Here is an 8,763-nt window from a genome sequence, read left to right as displayed (position 1 = left end):
GAAAAAACCTGTGGGGTGAAAATGCTCACTACACCCCTTACTAAATGCCTCGAGGGGTGTAGTTTCTAAAATGGGGTCACTTCTGGGGGGTTTATTTTATTATTTCCCATCTGAGCCTCTGCAATTGTGAACCAATTCTGTGTAAATCGCCAAATTAGGCCTCAATTTCGCATGGTACTCTCGCAATGAGCCCTGTCAAATGTCCAGGCAAAAGATTAGGGCCCCATGTAGGGTGATTCTAAAACCGGGAAACACAGCATAATAATTAGAGCGCGGTCTTGTTATGGTGGCACAAGCTGGGCACCACATATTGGCATATCTATGGAAAATATCCCATTTTCACTCTGCAATATCGAGTGCACACTAATTTATGCAAAACAGCTGCAGAGTTAACATGCTCACTACACCACTATGTAAATGCATTGAGGGGTGTAGTTTCCAAAATGGGGATCACTTTTGGGGGGGTTTCCACTGTTTTGGTCCCACAGGGGTTTTGCAAATGCGACATAACGACCAGAAACCAATCCAGCAAAATCTGTACTCCGAAAGCTAAATTGTGTTCCTTCCCTTCTGAGCCCTGCTGTGTGCCCAAAAATGAGTTTATAACCACATATGGGGTATTGCCGTAGTCGGGAGAAATTGCTTAACAAATTTTGGGTTCTTTTTCTACTTTATTTTTTGAGAAAATGAGAATTTTTGAGCTAAAGCTACGTCTTATTGGGAAAAAAAATGTAATTTTTATTTTCACTGCCCAATTCAAATAAAATCTATGAAACAGCTGTGGGGTCAAAATGCTCACTACACCCCTAGATTAATTCCTGAAGGGGTGTAGTATCACAAATGGAGTCACTTTTGGGTAGTTTCCACTGTACTGGTACCTTAGGGGCTTTGCAAAAGTGACATGGTGTCAAGAAACCAATCCAGCAAAATCTGGGCTCCAAAAGCGAAATGCCGCTCCTTCTCTTCTGTTCCTTGCCATGTGCCCAAACAGCAGTTTATGACCACAAATGGGGTATTGCCGTACTCAGGAGAAATTGCTTTACAAATATTGGGGGGGGGGGGGGGGTTCTTTTTTTCCTTTATTTGTTGAGAAAATTAAAAATGTTGACCTAAAGCTACATCTTATTGATGAAAAAGGATTGTTTTTATTTTCACTGCCCAATTCTAATAAATTCTATAAAACGCCTGTGGGGGTCAAAATGATCACCACACACGTAGATCTTCAAGGGGTGTAGTTTCCAAAATGGGGTAACTTTTTTGGCGTTTTCATTGTTTTGTCCCCTCAAGGGCTCTGAAAATGTGTCCTGGCCATTCCTGCTAAATTTGAGCTCCAAAAGCCAAATGGAGTTCTTTCCCTTCTAAGCCTTGCCGTGTGTCCAAACAGCAATTTATTGCCACATGTGAGGTACTGTTTTACTCGGGAGAAATTGCTTTACAAATTATGCGTGCTTTTTCTCCTTTAATCCTTGTGGAAATGAGAAAAAATTAGCTAAACCTACATTTTCTTTGAAAGAATATAGATTTTCATTTTCACGGCCTACTTCCAATAATTTCTGCAAAAAACCTGCAGTGTCAAAATGCTCACTATACCCATATATAATTTCCTCAAGGGGTGCAGTTTCCAAAATGGGGCCACTTGTGGGGGGTTTCCACTGTTTTGGTCCCTCAGGGGCCTTGCAAATGCGACATGGCCTCCGCAAACCATTCCTGCTAAATTTGAGCTCCAAAAGTCAAATAGCGCTCTTTCCCTTCTAAGCCCTGCTATGTGTCCAAACAGACGTTTATGACCACATGTGGAGTATTCTTTTACTCGGGAGAAATCGCTCTACAAATGTTGCAGTGCTTTTTCTCCTTTAGTCCTTTTGGAAATAAAAAAAAATTTGCTAAACCTACATTTTATTTGAAAGAATGTAGATTTTCATTTTCACAGCCTACTTCCAAAAAATTTCTGCAAAAAAACTGTCTTGTCAAATTTCTCACTATACCCCTAAATAAATTCCTTCGAGGGGTGTAGTTTCCCAAATGGGGTCACTTTTGGGGGGTTTCCACTGTTTTGGTACCACAAGAGCCCTTCAAAACTGACATGAAGCCTAAAATATATTCTAATAAAAAGGAGACCCCAAAATCCTCTAGTTGCTCCTTTGCTTCTGAGGCCGGTGCTTCAGTCCATTAGCACACTAGGACCACATGTGAGATATTTCCTAAAACTGCAGAACCTGGGCAATAAATATTGAGTTGCGTTTCTCTGGTTAAACTTTGTGTTACAAAAAAATGGATTAAAAATTAATTTCTGCAACAACAAAAAATTTAGTTTGTAAATTTCACCTCTACTTTTGTTTAATTCCTGTGAAACGTCTAAAGGGTTAAGAAACTTTCTAAATGCTGTTTTGAATACTTTGAGGGGTGAAGTTTTTAAAATGGGGTGACTTTTTGGTGGTTTCTAAAAATCGAAGGACCTCAAAGCCGCTTCACAACTGAACTGGCCCCTGTAAAAATAGCCTTTTGAAATTTTCTTGAAAATGTGAGAAATTGCTGCTAAAGTTCTAAGCCTTGTAATATCCTAGAAAAATAAAAGGATGTTCAAAAAACGAGGCCAATCTAAAGTAGACATATGGGGGATGTTAATTAGCAATAATTGTGTGTGGTATTACTATCTGCAGGCAGATACATTTAAATTTAGAAAAATGCTAATTTTTGCAATTTTTCGTTACATTTTGGTGTTTTTCACATTTAAATACTGTATGTATCGAGCAAATTTTGCCAGTAACATAAAGTCCAATGTGTCATGAGAAAACAATCTCAGAATCGCTTGGATAGGTTAAAGCATTCCGAAGTTATTACCACATAAAGGGAAACATGTCAGATTTGAAAAATGAGGCTCTGTCAGGAAGGTCAAAAGTGGCTAAAGAGGGAAGGGGTTAATATTATGTGTGATGTACTGGGAAGCTGGATTTTTTTTTTTAGAATGGAGTGGAATTGGAAAAAAACAGCAGGCCGGCATTTTCTTATGGATTTCGTTTTTACGGTGTTCTCTGTACAGTGAAAGTGACGTGTTACCTTTATTCTGAGGGTCAGTACGATCGCGGTGATACCAAATTTATATAGTTTTTGTTATGTTTTATTACCTTTAAAAAAACGACAAAGTTTGAAAAAAATATTTGCACCATATTGTGACCCCCATAATAACTTTTTTATATTTCTGTGTACAGGGCTGTGTAAGGCGTCTTTTTGTACGTGGAAAGATGTGGTTTTTATTGATACCATTTTGGGGAATATCGGGCATTTCAAACACTTCATTCAATTTTGTGGGCGGTTGTAGTGGCAAAAAAATAGCGATTCAGACATTTTTTTTTTTCACGCTACGGCGTTCACCATATTGGATAAATATTTTTATATTATTATAGTTTGGGTATTTTCGGACGCAGGGATACCTAATGTGTTTATGTTTATTTTTATATTGTGATCTAGGGAATTATTTTTATTGTTTTTTAGCCCCTCTAGGGGATTTGTACCTGCGATCATTGGATCGCTTGTGCCATAGACTGCAATATCACAGTATTGCAGTCTATGGTGAAATCAGTACTTTGTTATTGAGACCTGCCACAGGCAGGTCCTAATAGCAATCTTCCTATAGCAGGGCTGGGAGCGTTCACAAGGCGGCCAGCTGCTAGAGGAACACACCGGCTCCCACCATCTTGCCGCCTGTGAGCCGGTGTTACACAGCAGAGACCCAGCGGCTATGACGCCCGCTCTGCTTCTGAGCAGGCGCCATATTTAAATACCCTTTCCTTTACATAAATAGCCAGTGCAGCGACAGGAAAGGGTTAACAGGAAATAACTCAGAAGCAAAACGTTCTTCTTTTCTGCCTCCCTTCAGCCCCCGTAGCATTGATTTTATCACATCTCTATATAAATAGTAAATCTGTCTAGTTATGAAGTGATATGTCACCTCACCATACTGTAGCGTTACATTACTAAGCAGTCTTGCCATTCAGGAGTGTGGACAATTTGGGTGACAACAGTTGTCTGGGTTTTCTCTGAGCAGATATACAGAAGTGTCCTTCCTTAACTTATGTCTTCGGCCCCATGCACACGACCGTATTCTTCATCCGTAATTACGGACCCATTCATTTCTATTGGCCATGGACACCTTTCTGTATTTTTGCTGAAAAAATGATAGAACCTGCCACTCTCCCATAGAAGCCTATGGGCGCTTCCGTATATACGGACGGCTACGGATGTGTATGCATAAACCATCCGTATTTACAGAAGCGTTGCTAAGCAACATGTTAGTGACATCATTTGCAGCCTCCCTTTTTTTTTACGTATACGTATATACGGATCAAATACGGATGCACTACAGACCATATTTGTGGATATCGTTCCATATATATACGGATGACTACGGATTCGTATTTACCGACAGTATTTACGGATAGATGAAAATACGGTCATGTGCATGGGGCCTAACCCGAGATATATGGCGCGAGATGTTAAACGAAGATGTAAAAGAAAGTATTTACTCCGACGGATGCCATATGTCGCCCATAGACTCCCATGTTAAAAACAAGTGTATGTTGCTTTTTTTTGCTAGATGGCACGAGATTGTATTGAATTGGTATTATGATACATTGTATAACTTGATGCAAGTTAAGGGTTAACACATCTGTAAGGCCCAGTTCACACAAAGTTTTTTGATGCGGAAACCGTATCAGAATTAGTGTCAAAAAAAGTCCCAAACCACCTCCCATTGATTTCAATGGGAGGCGGAGGCGTTTTTTTCCGCGGCGGCTTTCAGCCGCTCGTGTTAGAAAAAAGTGGCATGCTCTTTCTTTCCGCCGTTTTTTACCCGAAAAATGCATCGAAAAAGGTCACGAAAATAGCGGCAAGAATTTGCAGGCAGATTTTCCATTCCTGAATGAATTTTGAGGCAGATTTTTCTGCCTGCAAAAAAACTCTGTGTAAACGGGGTCTAACTGAGAATTATTATTTTTATTTACAATCTATTCACTATTTTTTTTTCCCTTTTAGAGATGACGTGTCTTCATATGATGTCATCAGTCCTACTCCTATGTGGTGAACAGGTAAGTTACAAGAGGTAGGTGACTATTTAATATGAATGTATTGTCTGCGTTATTCACATAGAGTATATATGTATACTGCTACACATTACCCGACGTGTTGCACCCATAAAATGGCGTAATCAGGAAAGATTGGTGACATATTTAGGAATGAATGACTCTCTTTTATGGACAGTTGTAGACACATGAAGGATTTTTGTGGGAATGATCTTCTACATGGGGAATAATGCCGGGGTTGCAGATATCTTGTAATGTCTGCCCCTTACATGAAGAGAGTCTCTATAGTGAGACATATGAGAATGCGTGTACGATTGGGAGCAGATCCCATCTACAGCCCCCATATCCTTCCAAATCACTTTACTGCATCATGGGAAATACCTATTTTTGTTGGCAACTTTGCCCATGAAGGAACTTTATGCTTTGGGTTGGGGCTACATGGGAATTTCTAATCATGTGCAACACAAATGACTACTAATACTACAGGGGCTCAGCAAATGTGACATGGCGCCCAGAAACCATTCCAAAATCCAAATGGTGCTCCTTCCATTCTGAGCCCTACCGTGTGTCCAAACAGATGTTTATGACCACATGTGGGGTATTGTTTTACTCGAGAGAAATTGCTTTACAAATGTTGCGGTGCTTTTTCTCCTTCAGTCCTTGTGGAAATGAAAAAAAATTAGCTAAACCTACATTTTCTTTGAAAAAATTAAGATTTTTATTTTTACGGCCTACTTCCAATAAGTTCTGTAAAACGCCTGTAGGGTCAAACTGCTCACTGTACCCCTAGATAATTTCCTCATGGGGTGTAGTTTCCAAAATGGGGTCACTTGTTGGGGGTTTCCACTGTTTTGTCCCCTCAGGGGCTTTGTAAATGCAACATGGCCTCCGCAAAGCAATCCTGCTAAATTTGAGCTTCAAGAGCCAAATGGCGCTCTTTCCCTTCTCAGCCATGCCATGTGTCCAAACAACCGTTTATTACCACATGTGGGGTACTGTTTTACTCGGGAGAAATTGCTCTACAAATGTTGTGGTGCTTTTTCTACTTTAGTTCTTTTGGAAATGAAAAATTTTTAGCTAAACCTACATTTTATTTGAAAACATTTAGATTTTCATTTTCATGGCTTAGTTCCAAAAATTTTTGCAAAAAAACTGGCGGGTCAAAATGCTTGCTACACCCCTAAATAAATTCCTCGAAGGGTGTAGTTTCCCAAATGGGGTCAATTTTGGGGGGTTTCCACTGTTTTAGTTCCACAAGACCTCTTCAAAGCTGACATGGTGCCTAAAATATATTCTAATAAAAAGGAGGCCCAAAATCCACTAGGTGCTCCTTTGCTTCGGAGGCCGGTGCTTCAGTCCAGTAGAACACTAGGGCCACATGTGGGATATTTCCTAAAACTGCAGAACCTGGGCAATAAATATTGTGTGGCATTTCTCTGGTAAAACCTTCTGTGGTACAAAAAAAATGGATTCAAAATGAATTTCTGGAAAAAAATAATGAACTTTGTAAATTTCACCTCTAGTTTGCCTTAATTCCTGTGAAATGTCTAAAGGGTTAAGAAACTTTCTAAATGCTGTTTTGAATACTTTGAGGGGTGCAGTTTTTAAAATGGGGTGACTTATTGGGGGTTTCTAATATCTAAAAGCCAATGACCTCAAAGCCGCTTCACAACTGAACTGGCCCCTGTAAAAATAGCCTTTTGAAATTTTCTTGAAAATGTGAGAAATTGCTACTAAAGTTCAAAGTCTTATAATGTCCTAGAAAAATAAAAGGATGTTCAAAAAATGATGCCAAACTAAAGTAGACATATGGGGGATGTTAATTAGCAACAATTTTGTGTGTTATAACTGCCTGTCTTACAAGCAGATACATTCAAATTGAGAAAAATGCTAATTTTTGCAAAATTTTGGTGTTTTTCACAATTAAATACTGAATGTATCGGGCAAATTTTGCCAATAACATAAAGTCCAATGTGTCATGAGAAAACAGTCTCAGAATCGCTTGGATAGGTAAAAGCATTCCAGAGTTATTACCACATAAATTGAAACATGTCAGATTTGAAAAATGAGGCTCTGTCAGGAAGGTCAAAAGTGGCCACAGCAGGAAGGGGTTAAAGAGGCTCTGTCACCCCATTATAAGTGCCCAATCTCATACATTAGGAGATCGGCGCTGTAATGTAGGTGACAGTAATGCTTTCTATTAAAAAAAACATGATCTATTTTCACCACTTTATTAGCGATTTTAGATTTATGCTAATGAGTGTCTTAATGCCCAAGTGGGCGTGTTTTTACTTCAGACCAAGTGGGCGTTGTACAGGGGAGTGTATGACGCTGACCAATCAGCGTCATGCACTCCTCTCCATTCATTTAGGCAGCACATAGGGATCCTTTTAGATCGCTATGTGCTGTCTTATACTAACACATTAACAATACTAAAGTGTTTAGACAGTGAATAGACATTCCACGGGATGTCTATTCACAATCTCTGCACTTCGTTAATGTGTCTATGGTAGTTACAGCCGAGCACAGCGTAATCTCGCGAGATTACGCTGTAGATGACAGGTTACAGCGAGATGTTGCCCTAGAAAAGGGCTAAAACAAAGAGAGCCCTAAAGAGGCCAAATAAATGGTACCTAGATGAAGACCATAGTATTGGTTCCCGAGTAAGGACTGTATAAATAGTGCCCGAGGACCACTGAAATGGTGCCTGCGTGTGGCCAAAAACAGATGCCCTAGAAAAGGGTCAAAACAAATAGAGCCCTAAAGAGGCCAAAATAAATGGTACCCAAATGAGGACCATAGAAATGGTGCCCGAGAAAGGACCATATAAATAGTGCCCGAGGACCACTGAAATGGTGCCTGCGTGTGGCCAAAAACAGATGATGCCCTAGGAAAGGGCCAAAACAAAGAGAGCCCTAAAGAGGCCAAATAAATGGTACCTAGATGAAGACCATAGAAATGGTTCCTGAGTAAGGACTATATAAATAGTGCCCGAGGACCACTGAAATGGTGCCTGCGTGTGGCCAAAAACAGATGATGCCCTAGAAAAGGGCTAAAACAAAGAGAGCCCTAAAGAGGCCAAATAAATGGTACCTAGATGAAGACCATAGAAATGGTTCCCGAGTAAGGACTGTATAAATAGTGCCCGAGGACCACTGAAATGGTGCCTGCGTGTGGCCAAAAACAGATGCCCTAGAAAAGGGTCAAAACAAATAGAGCCCTAAAGAGGCCAAAATAAATGGTACCCAAATGAGGACCATAGAAATGGTGCCCGAGAAAGGACTATATAAATAGTGCCCGAGGACCACTGAAATGGTGCCTGCGTGTGGCCAAAAACAGATGCCCTAGAAAAGGGTCAAAACAAATAGAGCCCTAAAGAGGCCAAAATAAATGGTACCCAAATGAGGACCATAGAAATGGTGCCCGAGAAAGGACCATATAAATAGTGCCCGAGGACCACTGAAATGGTGCCTGCGTGTGGCCAAAAACAGATGATGCCCTAGAAAAGGGCCAAAACAAAGAGAGCCCTAAAGAGGCCAAATAAATGGTACCTAGATGAAGACCATAGAAATGGTTCCCGAGTAAGGACCATATAAATAGTGCCCGAGGACCACTGAAATGGTGCCTGCGTGTGGCCAAAAACAGATGATGCCCTAGAAAATGGCCAAAACAAAGAGAGCCCTAA

The sequence above is a fragment of the Rhinoderma darwinii genome, unplaced genomic scaffold (assembly GCF_050947455.1).
Source record: "Rhinoderma darwinii isolate aRhiDar2 unplaced genomic scaffold, aRhiDar2.hap1 Scaffold_73, whole genome shotgun sequence".
NCBI lineage: Eukaryota > Metazoa > Chordata > Amphibia > Anura > Rhinodermatidae > Rhinoderma > Rhinoderma darwinii.
This window is presented reverse-complemented; position numbering follows the sequence as displayed.